Source organism: Ictalurus furcatus, chromosome 19 (genome assembly GCF_023375685.1).
Source record: "Ictalurus furcatus strain D&B chromosome 19, Billie_1.0, whole genome shotgun sequence".
In the NCBI taxonomy this organism is placed as follows: Eukaryota; Metazoa; Chordata; class Actinopteri; order Siluriformes; family Ictaluridae; genus Ictalurus; species Ictalurus furcatus.
Genome location: NC_071273.1, coordinates 2,321,321 through 2,344,683, shown reverse-complemented (window position 1 = coordinate 2,344,683; position 23,363 = coordinate 2,321,321). Strand labels below are relative to the sequence as shown.

The 23,363-nt window shown below is 46.3% G+C and overlaps 2 pseudogenes; both read left to right on the top strand.

The window, feature by feature from the left end:
- Window positions 1-1,142: 1,142 nt before the first annotated feature.
- LOC128623695 (uncharacterized) lies at window positions 1,143-4,624 on the top strand (annotated as a pseudogene).
- Window positions 4,625-12,951: 8,327 nt separating this feature from the next.
- On the top strand, window positions 12,952-22,964 carry LOC128623691 (uncharacterized; annotated as a pseudogene).
- The last annotated feature ends 399 nt before the right edge of the window (window positions 22,965-23,363 follow it).

Below are 23,363 nucleotides of genomic sequence, written 5' to 3'. Positions count from 1 at the left end.
GTAAGGCATGTCGTCCAGGAGTGGAGGCTTTGCCAGCTGGTGCTCGTTAAGCCAGCGGCTATAACGGGTTATCGCTTCTCGGCTTTTTGGCTAAGATCAAGTGGATCTTTCACCATGCCCAGAGAAGGCGAGACATGGCCGGCCTGAGTGCTGCGGCTTCGAAATAGGGTCCGAATTGAACTGCGGATGTAAAGACCAAGAGGCGATTCGGATGCGACTTGGTTGTGCTGAGGGACTGGCTGATTCTGAGGGACTGCTGCAAAATGACACTCTCCAAGATCTTCTGCCTGCAGTGTTTCACGGCCTCTGGTTTCCTGGACGTGACCTTCCACACTTTCTCGGACTGCTCGGCTTGTTTTGACCGGTGTTCCAGACACCCAGCTGAGGATGTGCTGCGGGGGCTTCGCTTGGTTCCTTTGTTCGCCATGGATGAGGAGCTTTTGACCGTGCACCTATACGACCGCTTTGTGGCAGACGAGGACATCAAAGCCTTCTTGGGGAGGTACTGTTCTTCAGTGTCGGCAGGAGAGAAGATACGTGGACAGTTTGGTGTTTGGAACAGAAAGAGGAGACTCCTGGTGAGGCTGAGGGTGGACCCAGCAGTGCGAGGGGGCCTGCTTCACCCCTGGGCAGTTTTGCTATTCTGCCTCACCGGGGATTTCTCTTCTACCCTGGCCAGCCTCTCTACTGTCGGCAGTGCGGGGCACTGGGCCATATAAAGGAGGCTTGCTCGGGGGGAAGGTGTCGAAAAAAGGAGAAAAGGGCCACGCCATAGCGGAGTGCGGAGCCCCCAAGACTTGCAGCCTCTGAGGAAGCGAGGAGCATCTGTACCGACATTGCTCCTCACGTAAAGGCACTTTCACAAGCCTCTTTACGGAGGATTATGTTGCTTCAGGCGAGGTCAGTGAGGGAGAGCAAGAGGAGCCAGTTTCTGCTCAGAGGGAGGTGGACCAAGTGGGAGGGGCCAGTGAAGTGTCTGCGCTGTCGGAAGCACCAGAGCAGGAGACCAAAGATGCAGGTGGCAATCAGTGGGAGAGGAGGGACACCCCTGCCAAGGTGAGGAAAAGGGACAGGGGGTAGAGCCTCCAATAGTGGGGGAGGAGGATCTGGCAAGACTTATAGATATTCTGGACGGGCAGGAAATGGAGTCTTGCAGTGACTTGGGTGCTGGAAGCCCCATGAGCTGGGATGATGCTGACCTAGACTTAACTTCGAGTCTGTCCCAACCAGAGTGGACAGCCGGGGGTCTTCCAGACGAGGTGGAGCAGAAGAAGGAGCCAGGAGCTTCCAGGGGCAGGCAAACTAGGAAGGAGGAGGCAGGAGAAGAGGAGAGAAAGGCAAAAAGGTTTCGTGTGGAGAAGGGGCAGGAGTTAAATCTTCACGCGGCAGAAGGCATGAGGAGAGCAGGAAAAACAAAAGGTGAAGAGGCCCAGAGGGGAAGGAACGGATTGGCCCCAGAGGAGGGCACAGAGAAGGAAAAATGTCAGCAGGGAAAAAGTATATCGCAAACAATAAGAAGGGAAATGAGAAGGGGAGAGAGAGGCAAACTGCAGCATGGGAGATGTGGATATGGGGACTCATGGAAAGACTGGGGAGGGCAGGCTCGGGGGAGGGAGAGGGAAGGGTTTCATGTGGAAGGGGGAGTTTTTTGTTTTTTTCTTGAATGGGGGAACAATGGTAAAGTTAAATGTGGCATCCCTGAATGTTCGGGGAATTAAGCAGCCCCTAAAGATGGCAGCAATGTTTATGACTTTACGTTCTGTCCCTTTTGATGTTATGTTTTTGCAGGAATGTGATGTAAGTTCAGAGGCTGTGGGGAAGAACTTTTCGAAGGGGTGGAAAATGGGGCAGTCAGTTTGGGGAGTGGGAGATGGGAGGGGGGATGGAGTGGGGGTGTTATTTAGATCTTTTGATTTCAAAGTAGTGGCAGCAGTTTCGATGGTGCCGGTGAGGGTAATATGTGTGGATGGGAGGTGGAAAAAAATTCAGGGCAATTGGGATATTTGCCCCTTGCAGGGGCGAACAAAGAAGGGGGTTTTTCCAGCAGTTGGAGCCATTGGTGGGGGGGTGGGGGGGTGGGGGGGGGCGTTGTTGTTTAATGTAAATATAGAAGCAGAGGGGGGAAGAGAACTGGCCCAGGTAATGGCAGGAACAGATCTGGTGGACATGTTCAGGGTCATCGAGCCACAGGTCATACCTGGGGTAACTCTAGAGGTGATACCTCAGGGCTCGACCTCTTATTTGTAGCAGATGGGGTCAGAGTACAATCGTTTCTCCAGAGACCATTTTGGGCCTCTGATCACTGCATGGTCATTGGAGGCATACAACTAGAGGCGGGGCAAAGAGGGCGACGTCCGTGGCGGTTAAATGTGACTGTGTTGCAGGCCTCCTCATTTTGCAAAGCCTTCTGCCACCTCTATGTCGGCTGGCGGCGTATGAGAGTGTTGTACACAACGCAGGCAGAATGGTGGAAGGGGGTAAAAAAGAGGGTTGCCACTCTGGGCCTCTGGTGGGGACAAGAGAGGGTGAGGAGAAAGCGAGAGAGGTTGAGGGAATGGTCAGGGGTGTTACAGGAGGCATGGCAAAAGGGAGATCAAGGGCAGCTTAGGAAGGCTAGGGAGGCCCTGCGACTGTAAGCTTTTTAGCAAGATTTTAGCTGCATGTATGTCAACCGTTCTAGAGGACGTGATCCACCCGGATCAAGCATGTGCTGTGCCTGGGAGGAAGATCACAGACAGCCTAGTGCTGATTAGAGATGTCATCTGTTACGCGAGAGCCAGAAATATCCAACTAGTAGTCCTAAATATAGATTTCGAAAAAGAATTTGACCGAGTCTCGCACCAGTTCCTGTTTCAGGTATTGGACAAAATGGGGTTCCCTGGTAGGTTTATAGCCTGGGTGGGACTGCTGTATAATGGCCTATTCAGCAAAATTTTGGTTAATGGGCATGTATCCAAAGCAGTAAATATCCGCAGTGGCATCTGTCAAGGGTGTCCTTTATCTCCCCTCATGTATGTGGCCTGCATTGAGCCACTGGCACAGATCTTGGACTGGTTGACTGACAGCAACGTGTGTTTTATATATGGACGACGTAACCCTTTTAGCCACCGATGTTTTATCTATACGAAGAGCAATGGACTTGACTGACTGGTACGGTCAGGCCTCTGGCGCTAAGCTCAACAGGAGCAAGTCTGGATCCCAGCTATTCGGGCCGTGGGGTAACATGGACACAGGCGGACTGGAATTAGTTTTTAAAACCGACCTACGGATTTTAGGTGTTAAATTTGACAAAGAGCGTGGAGGACGGGGAAACTGGACTAACTTGATAGGGAAAGTCAGGCAAAGACTGGGCTTTTGGGGACTAAGACTGCTGACTCTCAAATGTAAAATTTTAATTTTTAAAGCAGGGATTTTACCTTTAATATTACTTGTCTGTTCTGTTTTTTGTCCCCCCAGGAACTTTCTTTTAGACCTGGAGAGGGCGGTTTTTTACTTCGTCTGGGGGTTCAAGTGGGAGAGGGTGAAGAAGAGACCAGAGCACGAAAGGATAGGCCTCCTTGACCAACACCTGTTTTTAGGCAGCCAGTTTACCGCCCTCCACATCGGATACGCCGTGAGCCCATCCAGAGAAAGCGATACAGCAGCCATGACCTGATTCTGGGTGGGGTCCTACCTACAAAGCCTAAAGATTTTACCAGTAGTCCTTAAAACACCAGTGTCTTTTAACCTGAGCACAGAACTTGATTTTATTAAGAAGTTTTTAAAGAATAAACATTTAGAACAAGAAGATGTCTCTGTTTTAACTAACCACAAGACTCTTCTTTCTCTTGTTCAGGATCGGGAACCAGTGAGTCCAGTCCCAGGCCTCACTCTAAATGAGGCCAAACAAGTTTGGAAGAAAGCCGCGCACCCTGCTCTTCAGAACGGGCACAAGGACTTGTCATGGATGGTGGCCCATGAGATTCTCCCGGTCAGGGCGGTTATGCACTCCTGGGGCATGGGCACTAAGACTATCTGCCCAAGACCTGGATGCAATGCGTCGGAGTCCGTGCGACACCTGTTATGGGAGTGCGGCACTGTGTGGACCAGGGGTGGTAATGGTATTTACTGTTCCTGCCAGCAAGTGGGATCCAGATGGACTACAAGCTTGACATCCTCGGGGTGGGCTGGGGCTCGAAGGACTTAACAGGGCAGAGATTCACCACATGCTGGCTCACCCTCAATGCTATAAAGATGCCATCTGAACCACCAGAAACCTGCTGGTGTGGAAATGCGTGACGGTGCCCCTCCACACGAGCAAGCAGATGGCGAAGTCCATGCTGCAGGGGTACCGCGTGTCGTCATTCGGAGGAGGGGCCACGAGAAAGGCCCTGGCCGCCACCGACCCTGGCCGTTCGTGGATGCACCCTCAACGACAAAGGCTACGGGAGTAGCGAGCCAGAGGGTAGAGAATCTCCGCTAGGCACTGGAAGTGACGGGCCTTGGCCGTGGGTGGAGAACAATGTGATGGGCACCATTGGTAGGGACTCACGCCGGGTCTTGAAAAAGAGAGGTCACTTTTAGTAATTCAGTGGTTTTTCATTTGTTTGTTTGTCTTTTATTTTTTTATATATATATATATATATATATATATATATATATATATATATATATATATATATATATATAATTTATTTATTTATTTATTTATTTATTTATTTTAACAACCGTAATGATTTAATGGACATTTACATTCAGGGATTTTTATGACAACATACAAACAAAAATTTTTTCTTTTAACAATTTTAAAACAAGAAATTTGTGTTTTATCTAAGTTTATGACGACTTTATATTAAACTGATTTTTAGAGCAAGGAGCTGGAAGAGGGGCTAGCTCCGTCCGCTTGACACATCGACCTGGTATTGCAGTACCTCCAGAAAATCTGTAATGCCGGGATTTGGACTGGAAGGAGGAAATACCTGGTGCGTTTCCAGCCAGAGTCAACAGCTCCTGGTGGGGTTGTACAGCCTTCAGGGTCTGCCATCAGGCCTCATAGAGGTTTCCTCTATTATCCCGGGCAGCCAGTAAACTGCCGGAAATGTGGAACAGCTGGACACACTAAATCTGCCTGCAACAGCAGCAAGTGTCACTTCTGTGGCCCTCAGGAGCACGGGTGAGCGGATTGCAGTGCCCCCAAAAAGTGCAGCCTTTGTGAAGGAGAAGACCACCTCTACAGGGGCTGTGCTTTGAGGAAGAAAACTTTTGCAAACCTCTTCTCCCTGGATGACGTGCAGGGTAGAGGTGGGAAAAGCCCTGGCATGAAGTTAAGGAAGCCCCCTCCAGATACAGGGGAACACCCAGAGTTGGCAGAGAAAGAGGGTGGAAAAAGTCTTCCATGCTCCCAAGTAGGCTCCACAGAGCCATGTAGAGAAGGCCAGGCGAAGAAGAAGGGTCAGGAGGAAAGAAGGCAAATGCTGGGAGCAACAGAGAGCGATGACAGGAAAGGAGAAGAAGGTCAGGAAATGAATGGGGGGGGCAGTTGGAGGGGGGAGGCAGTTGGAGGGCGGGCCCAGCATGTGTGGCCCAGAGCGGTCCCAAAATTGGGGTCGCAGGCACAGATTGGAGGTCAGGGGGACGCTGCTGAGCAGAGGGTTTGGGTGAATAGCACTGTAGACGGACCAGCAGACGCCCCGGAGTGGGCAAAAAGTGCAGCGAAGCGGCCTTTCCCTAGCGAGGACTAGGGATGCCAAGCCAGGGAGGAGGTTTCACTTTCAAGAGACAAAGCCTTACAACGACCGAGAGGGTACGGGGGATCCCGAGTCTTCAACGGAAAAGGAGGAGCAGGAGTATTCCCTACTGGAAGAAGGCCCTCTGTCACCTCCTGCCCCCTTCCCTGGATGGGACGAGGAGGGGCTCAGAAAGACTACGGGGATGAAGGTGGCAGGCAGAGGGAGGGAGACCCCCCCCGCAAAGGATGGAATGTAAGGCTGTTTTCAGGTCTTCTTGTTTAAAATTGGAAACTAATGCAAATTATTAAAGAACATGAAGAGCTGCACTTTAAATGTGAGGGGGCTGAAGAATCCCACAAAGAGGAGAGGGTTGTTTTTGTCCCTAAAGTATGTGGCCTTCGACATTCTGTTTTTTTTTTTTTTTAAGAATGTCACCTGAAAGATAGAGAAGATGTGGTTGCTTTCAAAAAAGACTGAGAAAAAGGGGTTTCAGAGTGGGGCATAGGTAACGTGAAAGAAGATGGGCTGGGAATTTTGTTTAAAGGGTGGGATGCTGTAATAGAAGCATCAGTGAGCGTAGTGCCATGGTGGCTCATGTATGTCGACTGTAGGTGGTGGGGGATCGCCCTCAGACTGATAAATGTCTATGCACCTTGCACGGGCGGGGCAGTTCTTCAGGGCCCTGGAGCACGTCTGCTTTACCAATAGACTGGTGGTCCTGGGTGGGGACTTCAATGTCTCCCTGGATAGAGTAGTGGCAACAGAGGGGAGTCTGGAGCTGCGGACTCTCTGTAACCCTTTCCACCTGGTTGATGCCAACAGAGTGGCAGGACCAAGCGGACCGAGTTTCACGTGGAGCAACTCCCAAGGATATCGGTCTAGGCTCGACTACCTATTCATTCCCAGAGGGCAGGAGGTGAGGGAGTTTGTAAATCATCCCACATGGGCTTCTGACCACAACATTGTTGGGGTCATGGTGGCCCTAAGCGAGCAAAGTAGAGGCCGGAATTTCTGGCAGCTCAAAGCAAGCATGCTGCAGGATAAGGCCTTTTGCGAGGCTTTCTGTGCAGCTTTTAAATGATGGCGGGCCATGAGAGCAGGGTGGTCCACTTGGGGTGATTGGTGGGTGAAGGCACGCATTGCTGTGTTCTTTAGGGAATGGGCAAAGGAGAAAGCCAGGGGGGAGCGGGAAGAGATCCAGGCTGCCTCAGAGGAGTTGCAGAACCTGGGCTCAAAGCTGGCATCAGGGAAGTCCACGGAGTGGAATCAGTTTGTGGGTTTTTGAGAGGCTGGCCAAAGCCTTTGCTATAATGGCAGGGGCGCGTGAGATGGTAGAGGGGGAACGCCCGTCCAGGTATTTCTTTCAGGCATTACGGACAAGGCAGAAGTCTAGTATTGAAGGATTGCTGCATAGAGGCAGGGTAGTGAAAGCCACCACTGCAATGTTGGAAATGGCTGCAGATTTTTATGAGACACTCTTCCCCTTCCTTCCCCTCTTGAAAAAAGTAACACAGTGTGCTACAAAACCTCACTACTAAGCTACCTGAAAGAGAGGGCGTGAGTCTGGAAGTAGACTTGTCACTCCAAGAGATTGAGGAGGCCATGCGTTCATTGAAACGTGGTTCAGCGCCAGGGCTAGATGGGCTGCCAGTGGAGTTTTACTCTGCCTTCTGGGAAATAATAGGGCCAGACTTGCTGGCGATATATCGGGAGTGGGTAGATCAGGGACTTCTCACCCCCTCAATGAGGATGGGGTGCATTTCCCTGCTGTATAAGAAGGGGGATCAGGCAGATCTAGCAAATTGGCACCCTATTACACTCCTTACAGCGGATTATATAATTCTGGCAAGGGCCATCACATTGAGGGTGGGAAAAGTGATGAGTCTCATCATCCACCCGGACCAGACATGTGGTGTGCAGGGCCAGACGTGTGCCCTGAATTTATGCCTAATACGAGATGTCTTAACCAAGGCAAAGGAGCAAAGCCGATCCTTGGCCTTGCTGAGCCTAGACCAGGAAAAGGCATTTGACCGGGTTAGCCATGGTTTCCTTTTTGCTGTGCTCAAGAGGTTGAGTTTTGGGCCAAAGTTTATAAGGGTAGTGACGCTGTTGTATGACGAGGTGGCAAGTAAGGTTTGCATCAACGGCTTTCTGTCGAGGCCGGTGAGGAATGCTGGGTGGGGTGAGACAAGGGCGTCCGCTCTCCCTGCGGCTATACGTATTGGCAATTGAGCTGCTAGTGGCTAGCCTGAGAGCAGACCAAAGACTGGCAGGGTTTCAAGTCCCCAGGGGGAGAGGACGCAGAGCCTTAGTCTTGGTTTATGCGGATGACCTGACTCTCTTTATAACAGATGACGAGGACTTCCACAGGGTGGAATCCCACCTGGGGTCCTACTGCCGGGCCTCTGGAGATTTGGTGAATTCCGAGAAGTTCAGGTCAAGTGCTTGGGGTGGCTCTCCAGTATGCCCGGATGGAATAAAGATTTTAGGTATTAATTTCTTCCATTCAGCCAGCAGTGCCAGGAATTGGGCCAGTGTGCTGAAAAAGGTACAGCAGCGCTTACCCTATGGGAAACAAGCAGGCTGTCAATCAGTGGCCGAGCTCTTGTCATAAAAATGGACATCTTGTCCAGGCTGATCCATACAGCTAATTTTTTTCCATGCCTACTTGTGGGGAGGGTCCAGGTTAGAAAGATCAGTCTTTAATTTTATCTGGGAGGGAGGACAGAGCTGGTGCAGAGAGCTCTTATGTACCAGCCAATAGCAAAAGGGGAAAGGGGGGTTCCTAACCTCCTAAGGAAAACGATGGCTATGCTGATAGCAGTCCATGCAGAGCTAGTTATCCATCCTTTGAATCACCCTGCTTCATGCTTTGCCAGGTACTGGCTGGGCTTCCCCTTGAGGAGCCTAGCTCCTCTAGAGTGGTCAAGCCCATGGACCTTCGAAAGACCATGGCACTATGAGCGCATGGTGCAGGTCTTGGGGCAGAGCCCTGGGTGCCTCGAGGGTGGCCTGGTACGAAGTCACAGGCGCCCCATGACCTCTTCATGCACAACCAGAGGGTCCCACCCACCCGGTCCATTGTAGGCTGGGAGGTCAGTTGGGAGCTTCTATGGGGAGCTGGTCAGAGGGGGAGAAATGGGGAAAACCTGGCAGCGGGTTTTCTGGACACTGTGGCCGGCAGGTTGCCGGAGGAAAGCGTAGTAGCACTGGAGGGGCAGGTTGCTTTGGAAGAGGTAGAGAGTGCCATGCTGTCTCTAGGACAGGAGTGGCCCCTGGCAGGGACGGCTTACCGGTGGAATTTTACCGGACCTTCTGGCCTTCTGGTGGGGACGAACCTGTTGGTAGTCTATCGCGAAGCGGTGCAGTGTGGAGTTCTACCTCCGTCTACTAAAGAGGAGCACATCACCCTCCTGCATAAAAAGGGTGACAGAGCGGACCTGGCAAATTGGAGGCAGATCACGTTCCTGACGGCAGATTACAAGATCATGGCTCAACTATTGGTCCTGTGTCTGAGGAAGTCGATGCCCCAGGTGGTTTATCCTGACCAGACCTGTGAGGTTACCGGAAGGAGGTGCAGTATGAACCTGGCACTGATCAGAGATGCGTTGGCATGGGCTGAGCAGCGCGGGGTGCCATTGGCTTTATTGAGCAAGAGAAGGCCTTTGATCATGTCTCGCATGAGTTCCTCTTCACGTTGCTGGAGAGGATGGGCTTTGGTACAGGTTTTACAGTCATGGTGCGACTGTTGTATGCAGAGGCGGTGAGCCACATAATAATAAATGGAGACTTCTCCAAGCTGATTATGCAGCAAGGTGGGGTCAGGCAGGGTTGTCCGCTGTCACCCTTGGTCTATGTGCTGTATCTAGAGCTGTTCGTGGAGAGGATGAGAAGAGAGCCTGTATTCCAGTGACTTCATGTACCTGGTGCAGGAGGGATAAGGGCTAAGGTGTCGGCATATGCCAACGACGTGACGGTGTCCCATGGCCGAGACAGGGACTTCAGTGCCGTGGAGCGGGTACTGAAAGCTTTTTCAGATGCCGCGCGAAGGCCGCGGTTCTGTGTGTAGGAGTGTGGGCAGGGAGGACCAAAGTCCCTGGGGGGGTTTCCTCTGTGCCAGGATGGGCTCAAGATTTTGAGGGTGGTCTTCTGGAGAGAGGGACCACCTTTGAGGAAGACACAAGCCAGGGCCGGGAGCTGGGGCAGAAGGGGCCTCTCCCTTACGGGAAGAATACTGGTGGTGAATTCCGACCTGCTGGCAGACCTCAATCATCTGGCCTTAGTTTTCCCCATTTCATTTGTAACGGGGAGATGCCTAGAGTGCACCATATTTATGTTTATCTGGGGGGAAATGTGAGCAGGTGGCCAGAATAAGAATGTATATGGAGCAGAAGAAAGGGGGACGAGGAGTGGTTTGCACCCCTTTAAGACCATGGCGATGTATGTGGCATTTCAGGGAAAGTTGGTTGGCGGGACGGAAGGCCACATGGCATCCTGGTTCGGAAGGTTCTGGCTAGGTTTTACCCTGCAAACAGTGGTCCCCTGGAGTGGGATGTTGCCTTGGTCGGATGACTGCCCGTGGCATTACCAGAAGGTGGCGGACTTTGTCTGTAGCCAGCCCTGGAGTTTCGTGGATAGGAGGCTGTATAAAAGTTGGAGAGACCACTACACAGCACAAACTGGCAAGACCCTTCCCAGGGTGCCAGGGGTCATGTAGGTAGCTATGCAGCCCACGTGGGTAGATGGGGCCAGCAAAGATCTGCATTGGCTGGGGGCTGGGGGACATCTCCCGGTAAAAGCAAGGCTCAAGCCGCACACCTCTGTGCCTGATTGGATGTGGAGGTGAGGAGACAGTTGAGCACACATTGTGGTCATGTCCCATTGCAGACGGTTTCTGGAGGCGTGTTGCAGCGTGGTGGTCAGCAGATCAGCAGGTATACACCACTACCTCGTTCTGGATCGCAGGAGCTTGCAGCACATGGGACCAGAGGTTGTGAGGCCTCTGGCAAGCAATCTCAGCGGCAAAGTGCGTTTTGTGGGGCACAAGGAAGGAATGGATCTGGAGACTGTCTACATGTGTCTGCCAGGGTAGCTTGTTCGAAATGTTCAGGGCCAGGATTAGGAAATTGAGGAGAGATGAGGAGAGGGCAGCTGGTTTGCAAGGGTAGGAGGGGGGATAGCAATTTAAATAAAGTGGGTGGGGATACGGAAGGGAGGAGGGCAAAGCTGTGTGGGATTTAGAGCGTCGTATCTTTTCCTTTCTTTGTTTTGTTGTCTTATTTGTTTTGTTTGGGGATCCATTCTGGGTCTAAAGATGCTCATATTTTGTTTCTAAGTCGGGGGCCTTTTATTTCTGGAACGATTTGTGGGCTGTGGCAAAAGCCTTTTTTAAGTTTTGAATAATTTAAATGGTGTAAGAGAAAACATTGTTAAGGGGGTATTTTGATAGGGGACTTGTCTGAAAAATGGTCTGAAAAATGCTCCAGCTACATTTCAGCAGCTAATGGCAGAGGTATTGGGAAATGTAGAGAACTGTGAAGCCTACTGCGACGATGTAGTCATTTTTAAAGACACCTGGGATAGTCATATTTGTGTGTTAGCCCGTGTGTTTGCTCGTCTCCAGACAGCTTCTCTTACTCTGAACCTCACAAAATGAAATTTTTAATTTTTAATTTTACTCTATTTATTGTGGTTTGGGTTCTATTCTTTTTTAGCTGTTTATTGATCATTATTTGTATTGTTTGACTTTTAGACTAGTGGTGCATCCAAAATGTTGCCTGCCCATGCTGGTATGAGGAGGCACCACAGTATGCGCCTTTTATTCAAAGAAGTAGATGGGAAGCTCCTGGGGATGTCACATCTAGAATTTCTCCAAGAAGTTTATCCAAAAATCTATCAATTTTAAACCAGAAGAACTGAACTGTCTAGTGACTCTGAATAAAGGTTTCAATGTTATCTTTAGGACTGGTTCTCCGTTAAATGATTTCTGGCAAAGGTTTGATGTATGTAAGACCCAGTTCTCCATGTTCACTGTGGAGAAACTTTGACAATTCACTAAAAACAGTGATTGTCAGGATGTTTAATGAAACAGTGAGTGGGGATGACATTTGTGTCTGGCTGGGTAGATATTTCACTGTTCGTGAAAAACCATTCAAAGTGTTGGATGAGGATGGTATCTGGGATTGCTCCTGCGGCTTCCCATTAAACAATGGGAAGATGCTGGGGGCTACCAGGGCCTGAGACATCTCCCTTCCATGATTGTGTTGGGAGAGAACAGAGGCTACATTCACTATCAAGGTATGCCCAAACTCTGCCGTAAGTGTGGGAGAATGGGACATCTAGCCGAGGCATGTCAGAAATTGGTATGTGGGAAGTGCAAAGAAATTGGTCACGTTCTTGATGAGTGCACCATTAGCAGATGGTATAATCTGTGTGGGGAAACAAACCACCTCTACAGAGATTGCTCTAAATGTTTTGCCAACTTATTGAAAGGTAACAAGATGGCTGCCCCACAAATGGAGCAATCAAAGGAAACAATGGAGGAGGCGGGCCCTGTGGTTTTGGCAGGAAAGTCAAATTTCCCGTCAGCCTCAGGGATTGGGCAGAAAAGAGGAAGTGGGGCAGCCCCAGGGACGGAGTCAACTAGCGGGAGGAAGCTACCCCGTCCCCAGAAAAGACAGACCAGAAAATGGAGGAAGGGGAGGAGATGACTGCTTCCTCCATGCACACAGTCTCTGAGAAAAGATTAGTCTGGGGGGAGTGGGCCAGACTGTCCACTCCCAAATGCTCAGGTGCAGAAAAGACCTGTGGGATCTCGTCTGTTGTTAACAGAGGATAAAAAGATGATTCTTTTTATCCTCTGTTAACAACAGACGAGATCCCACAGGTCTTTTCTGCACCTGAGCATTTGGGAGTGGACAGTCTGGCCCACTCCCCCCAGACTAATCTCTAATCTAATGGCAGCGCAATGGCCAGACAGTTCTTCCTCAGAAGATCTGAATCGTTTGTGGCCCCCCAATGAGGTTTCCTTTCTGCACTTTCAACTAAGATCATGGTCACCAAAGGAGCCACAAGAGTTTCCTCTGTGGGCTGTGAGGCAACAGGCACTTGCCCTACTGAACCCAGGCCCACTGGGATAAAGGAAGAGCAACTGTCACAAGAAATATTCTGCCTTTAGTAGGATTTAAAATTTTGTCTCTGCAAGTTTTTTTAATGTTGATTCATACTTTTAACCATACTGCTCATGTCCCTCACTATCTCTATCACTTTCAGGTCCACCCTGTGAGCACAGAATGTTTTATCCCTTTTAAAAACCTTTAAGTCAGATGTATTTTTATTGCAAGCATGTGCTCTGCCCTTTTTATGCAACGACAGGAAGTGGGAGGATCTGTGGACCACAGGACCCTCTGTGTGGAGCGGATCCTATTTTAATAAATATGGTGGTGTTGCTATTTTAATTAATAATCCAAATATCTTGGTGAAGGGCAGCACAGTGGTGAGGGATGGGCAGGCACTTTTAGACAATCTGACCTTGTTAGACAGGGATTTTACTATTCTTAATGTGTATGGTTTTACAGAAAAAAAATGAAAGGTATGAACTTTTAGAAGACCTGCAGTCCTACATGCTAGGTAGGGTTCCGTTAGTTGTAGCAGGGGATTTTAATTGTATTTTAACACAAAGATAGGAAAAGGGTAGCGGGGAGTGTATAGTAGACAAAACATCGGTTTTATTGCAGGGTTTAGTTAGGGATTTTAAATTAGTCGACTGTTTTAAAGCATTGCATCAAAGAGAGGAGGGCTTCACCTGGTTCAGTGGTGATGGCACCAGAGCCTCTCAAATCGACTATGTTTTTACACGGGACTGCCTGCCGACTATGCGACTGATGCCCTCTTCTTTTCAACCACATGATGTTGTCTTGCACCTTTTCACTGTCCAATAGAGTGACAGTAGGAGGAGGGCTGTGGAGGATGAACTGTTCCATTTTAGAAGGCAAGGAAGTAGTTGGAGAGTATAGGGAGCAGCTCAGCCAATGGCAAACCCACCAAGACTTTTTTGATTCACCAACACTGTGGTGCGAAATGGTCAAAGAATGGACGAGACAGTTTTTTAAGAATGTAGGGAAAGAAAAGAATAACGGGGGGGCGCATGATGGGACTGCAGAATAGTCTGCAGAGCTATTTGAATCTTTTTAACAGTGGGCTGGATTTTGGAAGTGAAGGCAGAAATGCAGGTTTTAGCAGAAAAACAAAGCAAGGGGGTCATTTTAAGAAGCAGAGAGAGAGATTGAGGAAGGGAAAAAGTGTATGAGGTATTTAAAAAAAATAAAAGATTGTAGCAATGAGGGGCAATTACCACAATAAAAGATAGAGGGAGGGATCTCAACACAACAACGGAGCTTTTAGGCGGGGTTAAAGAATTTTATGGTAATTTTTATAGAGAAAATGACATCCTGGAGGAAGTTTTAGCCTTATTCAACAAGAAGGTCAACAGTGAAGAAATGCAAAAGGTTTTAAAGGGGGAGTCCCCAGGAATGGATGGAGTACCCCTAGAATTTTATCAGACTTTTTTAAAGAATTTTAGACCTTGGACAGACTTCTGCTTTCAGCAGAGCTGTGTTTGTCTTATGGTTTAACGCAAGACAGACATGGGGTTTCACTTTGGAACTCAAGATCTGTTGGGGGTGAAGTCTGGCTGCTCAATCCTACCTGCAGCTAATCCTTTCGTAGCTCAAGTTAACGCCTACTGTCGCAACTCTGAAGCTGTGCTGGGGTGCATTTCAGGCCAGAGGACATTATAACAGGTTATTGCGTCTCTGCCTTTTGGTCAAGTTTCTCATGGAGCAGTGGATACTACAATTTCTTCAGCACTGGTCATGTAGGCACGGCTACGTAATACAGTGCATTATGTTCTGGAGAAAGATGAGGCTGTCAGGTGACATGTTACACTGGACTATTTGGTGAAGCATGTTCTGCTGGGCATGTTCTCAATCCCTGTTTCAGCTATATACTGCTTACAAGACTTCTTTCGCTGGGTTCTTTTATTTGACCTTTTGCCAGCTCAAGGATTGCTCCACCTTTTTTTCCCCAAGATTTAACGAGCAAAAGTGCCATCAGACTTTGAGTGGAGGGGAGCTAATTGCTCTGTTTGCTCTTAGCCATGTGCCTTTGGTAATACACATGTACAATCCTTTTATCAAAGAAAATGACATTGTGTTTTGGCACGTTACTACTCAGAAATTAAGAAAGGCAAGAAATGCCTTAATACATTTGGCAAGTGGAAAAGCCAAAAGATGATTCGTTGTTAAATTTAAAAGAGACACCACTAGTGACCTGATTTGTCCGCCAGGGAGCTTTGCTATTGGACCCAACAGGGGATTTCTGTATTTTCCTGGGCAACAAACTTACTGCAGAAGGTGGTGCAACTGGGCACATTAAGGCAGACTGCAGAGGCACTCAGTGCCAGCTCTGTGGCTCGTATACAGTATATATTAAAAAAGCATAATTAAAATCTATAGAGTATATTCTATATATTACTATAAGTGTGTACTGAGTTAGAAAAATCCTGTGATATTCTGTGACCCTTGTGCTCCTCTGCACAGCACATAAACAATAAATCTGCATCTAGACACGTTGTGTGCATACTTGTCTAAGTTAGAGATATCGCTATGGTATGGAGTTTTTGGACCTAAGGGAACTATGGTTTTGGGGCCTCGCGGTAACTAAGGAGAAAGAAATAATTAAGGCAACATCTAGACAGTGGTAATAAATTGTGGTGAAAACCCCAACTAAGACAAGCACACTGTTCAGAAAAAGTATAAAAGGCCCATGTTATGGTTGCATGAATTTAGACTGTCTGCAGACATCTCACATTATTGTTTTAATTATTGTTTTGACATCTACAACCCTGTGTAAGAAAGTTTTTGACTTAGGGTGGAGAGATTTTCCATAACATATTTGGTGACCCCGATATGATGAAAAAGAGTGCCAGGAGTAGGAACAGCAAAAGTTGGAAAAGTGAGTAAGACTAGAACAAGAAATGTTCCAAGATATTGGTTTTGTAGATCGTTTACTCGTTTTCCTGGTTGTGTCATCGTGTTCCAGAAAGGGAGATTAAGCTTTTGCTGAGAAATTAATGAGTAAGGCATTCAGAGTGTGGAGAATTTATATCCCATAAAATAAGGGTTTCTGTTTTCATAACTCGTAAGCACAGATAAAAAGAAAAAAAAACCTAGATCAACTAAAGAAGAGCTGTTAAAATCTCTGTTTACATATTTTTGTATGCAAGGAAATTTTAGCCCAGATTTCTGTATTATAAATAGTTTATTCTAATATTTTTCCATAAGCTGCAAGCCTTAATCAAGATTAAAACAAATAAGTCTTGAAATATTTCCCTTTATGTGTAATGAATCAAGAATGTATGAAAGTTCCACTTTTTGAATTAAATTATGGGGGGCTGTGGCTCATCTGGTAGAGTGGGTTGTCCACTAATCGTAGGGATGGTGGTTCAATTCTCAGCCCACGTGACTCCACATGCCGAAGTGTCCTTGGGCAAGACACTGAACCCCAAGTTGCTCCCGATGGCAATTTAGCGCCTTGCATGGCAGCTCTGTGAGTGTGTGAATGAGACACAGTGTAAAGCTCTTTGGAAAAAAAGTGCAATATAAGTGCAGACCATTGCACAAAAATGAACTTTTCCACGATATTCTAATTTTTTTTAGATGCACCTGTATCTTGCCCAGTAAATACATATCGTTATTAATGGATACAATTAAAATAAGCTATCTTCAAATGTTTGAGATCTACTAAATATAATTTAGTAAATAATTATATTTAAATATAAAGTATCTCCACACCGGCAGATTTACTGCTATGACAAGAAAGGCAAATATTGTTTCCAAATTGATTTTTCCCCAAAGATTAAGATTGTGTGTTTCTTGCATAAAATAAGTCTGCATTAAAATTTTTGCAATTAAAAAAGATAAGTAAATAAAAAATAGCTTCACATTTACCACAGTCTCCAATACCCCTGACATTAGCGGAACAGATAGATTAAGACAAAGTAAGAGAGGAACAGAAATAAAAAATAACCTCTCCTAAACCTACATTTAAGGTTGGTTGTAAACTTTGTTTAGCTAATTAAGGGTGTATGCCCACAACAATAACTGTACCAGTCTTCGGTCATTAATATTAACAGTGCTATGAACAAGAAACATTTTATGAACAGTTCAACAGAAGAATTGTGTATAAAAGCACTGTTTGTTACTAAAGGTGTCTTTTGGCTTGGCAAAATAACAGTTACAATTTGGAGGTGTAGTAAAATTGGTAACTGTGGTAGTAATCTGTTTAAGGTCAGAGATTGTGCTTAACTACAATATTACTCAGGGCATGGTTGGTATCATTTTTTCCATATTTCATGGTGAACGATGTGGTGATATAAATATCATATAGGTTTAGGAAATAACATTCACAATATACATTGCAATATGTACTCTTTCTTCACACACACACACACCCTGGTTTGATTGGGTGACATTTTTCCTTTTGATCCCTATACACTATATATTTCAAAGAGGCTCAGGGATATAAGAGGGTATGCCTGGTTGAATACATTATGCTACTATCATCATGCATACTATGTCAGACATTGGTCAACATACTTGTAAAATACATTTGTTTCTTTTAATAAGAAGTATGCCTTCTTTTGTGATTTTGTTTAATAAATTCATTTGTTATTTCTAACTCTAAATATTCAGTGGTTCTTCCATAAAAAAAGTATGTTACATGTTAAAAGCGGATTGACACCCTGTCCAGGGTATACCCCGCCTTGTGCCCGATGCTCCCTGGGATAGGCTCCAGGTTTCCCCGTGACCCTGAAAAGGATAAGCGGTATAGAAGATGGATGGATGTTAAAAGCGACCTCTGACAAGTTAATATAAAAGGCTAATACTTGCAAGTACCAAGAAACCTCGGACAAGTAAATAGGTATAGGCTTAGACTTGCACATCAATATATAAACCTCTGCACTAACAAAATAATTGTTTATTATAGGCTATATAAAAGCCTCAGACATAAGAATGTCATTTTATAATGAAAGCTTAGCATGAAACTGTTTTAGACTAAATATAATTAGAACACTGAAGTATTATACTTCTAGAACTAACTAACCACCCATTCTTCCTGATGTCATATAGTCACTTTTTTCTGGAGATGGACACGGTCATGACAAACTACAGTTAAAACTATTTGACTATTGATTTTGCCTGTTGATAACAAGGGGCTAAATGGGACTACAGAGTAAAGTTTGCCCGATACTGGATATTAGCAATAACTAAGTTGGGCAGCACCTGCCGATAACCAATTAATCAGCAGTTAGTTTTTAATATTAATACTGAATGAAATTAACAGTCAAAGTAAAATGTTGCTGAACTTTATTACAAAAATTAACAGTACTGGCTGTATCATAAAAATGTACTATACATTTTAAAATGATATACAGATAGACCAGTGGTGTACAGTCCATATAAGCTGCGAATGCTCTGCATAACCAAGCCCTTTGAGAGAATGAGTGCAGTGATTGCTATGAATCATTCTCATTGTTCCGCGTTCTCATTGGTTTGTTGACATATGGGTGATTTCATGCTCAAGAAAAGTTGTCACCGAATAGCTCGTCCAAGCGGAAAAACAACATGCTGTGTAAGTAGCATTATAACAATAGATGAACCTGAAAGGATAGTCATTACGTTCAAATCTATTTTACAAGAGATCATTTATTGAAAAGCAAAGCATTTTATCATGAGCAAGACCCACACCGACAATTGGAATTATTCAGCCTTGCAAAAAATTTGTACACCACTTCACTCAGAGTACATATACTAAATACAAATGGTTAGCTGGATGTCCAACTGTGCAAAAGCTTTTCTGCTGGCGCTGTCTGCTCTTTGGATATGACAAGACCCCTTGGACGACAGCTGTGTACGACAATCTGAATAAGTTGCATATTGCCATGACAAAGCATGAGCATGCACTGCACATATTCACAATTTAGTAAAACTTAAAACATTGGGCAGTTGCTGGCTCAAATTTAGCCTATTACCCAAAGACACTTAAAATTCAATATAGAAGCAAATACTCACATCTACAAACCCAGTTGGAGATAGAAAAATAAGACACCAGCCGTGAGTGAGAAGAAGCAAGGTTCCAGATTTATTTGGTCCGTTCCACCACACGAGATCCACACCGATGAGAATTCTCAGAAGTGATCTGACACCTGGAGCTGAGGCTCCCTTATTTATACAGTTTTCTACACCAATAACACCAATATATTTTAGAAAGAACCTTCTCATGATACCAATACGTTTTAGAAAGAGCTTATCAAAAACACCATCATGTTTTAGAAAGAGCCTTTCCTGAACACCATTAGGTTTTGAAAGAGGTACAAGACACAACATTTCGGAGAGACCTTGGTCTCACGGTTATCTCGCGGGTGCAACTTGACTCAACTACCCTTATAAATGGCCCCTCTTGGTTCTCTCTTGAAAAATTAAGGCCTTCGTCTGCATTACCCCTGACTTTTTCTCGTGAGACAAGACTCTTCCCCACCTTCAAGTACATAATGAGTAAGTTTCTTTCACATTTTTCTGTATTTCTGGTTTATAATATCCTTTCATATTTGCTCTACATTTCTGTTTTATATATGGTTATACTGCTTACAAGTGGTTTACTGTACTCCCTACTTCATACTATCATTATATTATCCTTATAATATCCTACATATCCTACTACTCAAGATATTATAAGGATAATATAATAATACTCCTTTTATTATTCTTATAAAGTTATAATGTTCTGCTTTCCTTCTGTATGTGTGCGTTGTGGCCTCTGGGTGTGTGTGTGTGTGTGTGTGTTATGTCTGCATGCCTGACCTTGACTGTGTGAGAGTGTGTGCCTGTGTGTGTTTCCTTAGCTCTTATATTTCTCTGTGACTAATAAATCATAGTGTTAATCTTAAAGTGTGACTCCAATTCATCAATATAATACTGTTTATTCACTTCTCACTTCTGTGTGTCTAGGTGCCCGTCACTTTTCCTTCTCTCCTTTACTGGAGGGGCTGGATTTGGATCTGAACACACGCTATCAGCTCGCGCATCTCAATGCTTACATCGCTGTGCTACTTGACGTTCTTCACACCCCCTCTGGAAATGGAATTGCGGGGTTCCCCCCACCTCTCAGATACAGAATCCGCCCCGCGAATGTGTGTATTGACGCCTCTACACAGACAGACCCTCTGCCTGACCCTCCCTCCAGCTTTCAGTCTGAGGATGATGTCACCTTCTCTGATCTGGGCTCTGACATGTCTCCCCTTTTCTCACCTGCCAGTCCAGAGTACTTTCCTCAGTACACCTCGGCTGGCTCTCCCACATCCCCAGGACGTACCAAATTTTGTCACCCATTTTCTCCCTACCGCTCCCCTCAGGATTACATTCCCACCAGTCCTGTGAATTTTCAATAAAATTATATGCTGTTCGTTCTTATTCTGTGAACCTCAATAAACTTACATGTTAATCATACTTGGTCTCCCTCGTGTTTATTTCATGCAATTTTTATAAACAACACAGTGCACACTGTTACAACCTACTAATCTTTGGGATGGGAAGCTTTTTTTTCAGGGTGCTGTGCCATATTTTGTGTGCAGGTCCAAACTCCTTCCCAGAGTTTCCAGCCTGCCCTAGCCTGCCTTGCTCCCACCTCCCCAGATGACATCACTGAACGGCGGCCATATTTAAAGAGGAAGCGGGAAGAGAGAGGGAGGAGACTGTTGGAGGTGGTTATGTGTGATTTGGTGTTAGTAGATTGTGTTTTGTTCGTGTTGCTTGCCCATGTGGCTATAAGTATTTTATATAAGTATTTTTTTTTGTGTGTGTGGTGAGTCAGGTTGTGTTGGTATATTGTGCCTTTTGTAACTAGCGCATTTCATTTGATTATGTTTACGTTGTGTCCTACACTAGAGGACTTTGATAGGTATAGGAAGGATGATCTGCTCCTTATTGGAGACTTTTTCCATGTGTCACTTCCCTGTACGGCTAGCAAAAAGGTAATTAAAGCGGCCTTGTATGAGGCACTCGTGGCTCAACAGGTCCTACCTGAGCGCAAAGCACTTCTGGGCATCGCCGAACAGTCTACCCAGCCCCTTCCGGTTAACGGCAGGGCGGAGGCCGTGACTCATGAACAGCCTGAGTTTGGCACATTGGACCTCGGTTGGCAACTAGCGCTAAAAGAGCTCGAGTTGGAGATTAAGCGGCAAGAGTATCAGACACAGCTACTGTGAGTTCAGGAGCTGGATGCTGAAGGGAGAAGGCTCGACCTAGCAGCAGAAGCTGGTGCTGCTGCCACGGAAGCTTAACTCCCTGAGAGCAACCTCCCCATATCCCGTTAACACAGAGCACTCCAGCCCGCAGCCTACTCCAGTGCCGTGCTCATGGGTGAGTCCACCTAACTTTGATGTTAGCCGACACATTAGGCTAGTGCTTGTATTTCGAGAAGACGAAGTAGATGCTAAGTTTGCTGTGTTCGAGAGAATAGCCACGACATTATGTTGGCCAAAAAGTTTGTGGACATTGTTACTGCAGTGTAAGCTATCTGGTAAAGCACAAGTAGTGTGTTCCGCCCTCACCTTAGAACAGAGTTTGGAGTACTATACTGCTAAGGTTACAGTTCTCTGCGCATATGGCGTGAGGATTTTTGATCAGTTTAGGGAACTGATGTTAGAAGAATTTAAGTCATGTTTGCCAGAATCACTGGTGGTGCATTTGAATGAGCAGAGAATTGATACACTGTCCAAAGCTGCTATTTTCTCAGATGAGTTTGTTTTTCAAACTGAACATCGTTGTTCAGTCTTCCTCCGTCTCTGAAAGATGCATTAGCATGTTCGTCAAAGCCTGTGAGTAAAACCCGTACCTTTTCTAAACCCTCAGATAGGTCTTATGACCTGGCTCATGACAATAATAACGGTCATATCATCACAAATTGCCCAGTATTAAAGCGAAAGCAAGCAAGGCAACAAACCGAGGTTAAAAATGTTAATGCAGCTGTGGCTTCACAGAACGTTTCTGAAGATCTTTTTCCAGTTGAGTCAGAATTTGAACCTTTTGTATATTCAGGATGTGTGTCCTTGGGTCCTGATGAGGTAAAGAAGCCTGTTAGTGTATTGAGACACTGGGGCTGCTCAGTCTTTTGTGCTGGAAAAGGTGTTACCCTTCTCTGAAGTTTCTTACGCAGGCAGTGATATTTTAATCCAAGGCATTGAACTGGCTGTGATTCATGCAACTCTCCACACGGTATATTTGGAAACCAAGGGTTTCTCAAGTCTGTTGAAGGTGGCTGTTCATCCAGCTTTGCCAGTCGGTGGTGTTTTAGTCATTCTAGGGATTGATGTATCTGGTAATAAAGTCTTTTCCTTACCTGAAGTAGTTTCGCAACATAGGAGTGCTAATATTCAGCCTGGTGACCAGCACTCCTCAGTGTTCAGTGTTAACGTGGGCACAACAAAAGAAGTGATGTATTTGATTTATTGGCATCCTTTCTATCTCGAGAGGAGGCCCTTAAGGAACTTGATAGTGCCTGTGAAGTACCACATGAGGTAGAGGTCTGTCCTGTGCCTAAAATAGATCTACCTGTGTCTCATGACCAGATAGTGGCTGCTCAGAAATTGGACACTTCGTTAGCACAGTGTTTTGAATCTGTAGATGATCAATCTGAATCTGAACTTCGTCAGTCATTATATTTTATTGAAGATGGGTGTTACGCCACGGCGAACTCGCGGCCGCTGTGCCGGCACGGACTACACATCCCAGCCACACCTGCGCTCAAGTTCGCCGGAATACTGAGTGCAAACACCTGCGTGCCACCCAAGGGTATTTAAGACCCTATTAACAACAACGCGGCGTGAAGTAACGCTAAAGCTTTCTCTACGTTGGCTTGTTACCACGCTCTCTACGAAACATTGTATCTTCGTTGGTTTTGGAACTTCCACCTTGTTCTCAACTACAATTCTGGATTTACGTTTTGGATTATTGTGTTTGCCTCGGCCTTTGTGCTCCACGCTTCATGACTTGCTCTCCTATCTGCTTATCCTCAGCCCGCGCTTGCCTCCTTCCAGGTAACTTGACAGATTACTTCACCTATCATGGAGGCAGCGGGCGGCCCCGATTGGGCACAGGTGTGTTGGGAGAAAGACCTATTGCTAAGCACAAAAGATGAACAGATTGACTGCCTCACGCAACAACTGGAGCAGCTCTGCATCACCGAGGGGCAACCCGTGGCTCCCGCTGCAGCTGGCTTTCGTTCCGCTTTTTTCCACGCACAAGCTCCAGCTGCGCACGCAGCACTCGCCCCAGCCCCGCCGGTTGTACACTATCCACCCATGCCGACCCCAGAACGCCATGCTGGCGAGCCCGACCGATGTAAGGGTTTCATGCTGCAGTGTACCTTATTCTTATATAAATATATATATATATATATATATATATAAAATAACCCGGAGATGCCGGAGGAGCGCCAGTTAGTGCACTTCACTGAACTACTCTCCGGTCGCGCCCTGGAGTGGGCCACAGCAGAATGGGCGCGAGGAGGAATGGTCAGACCAGCGCTCACAGAGTT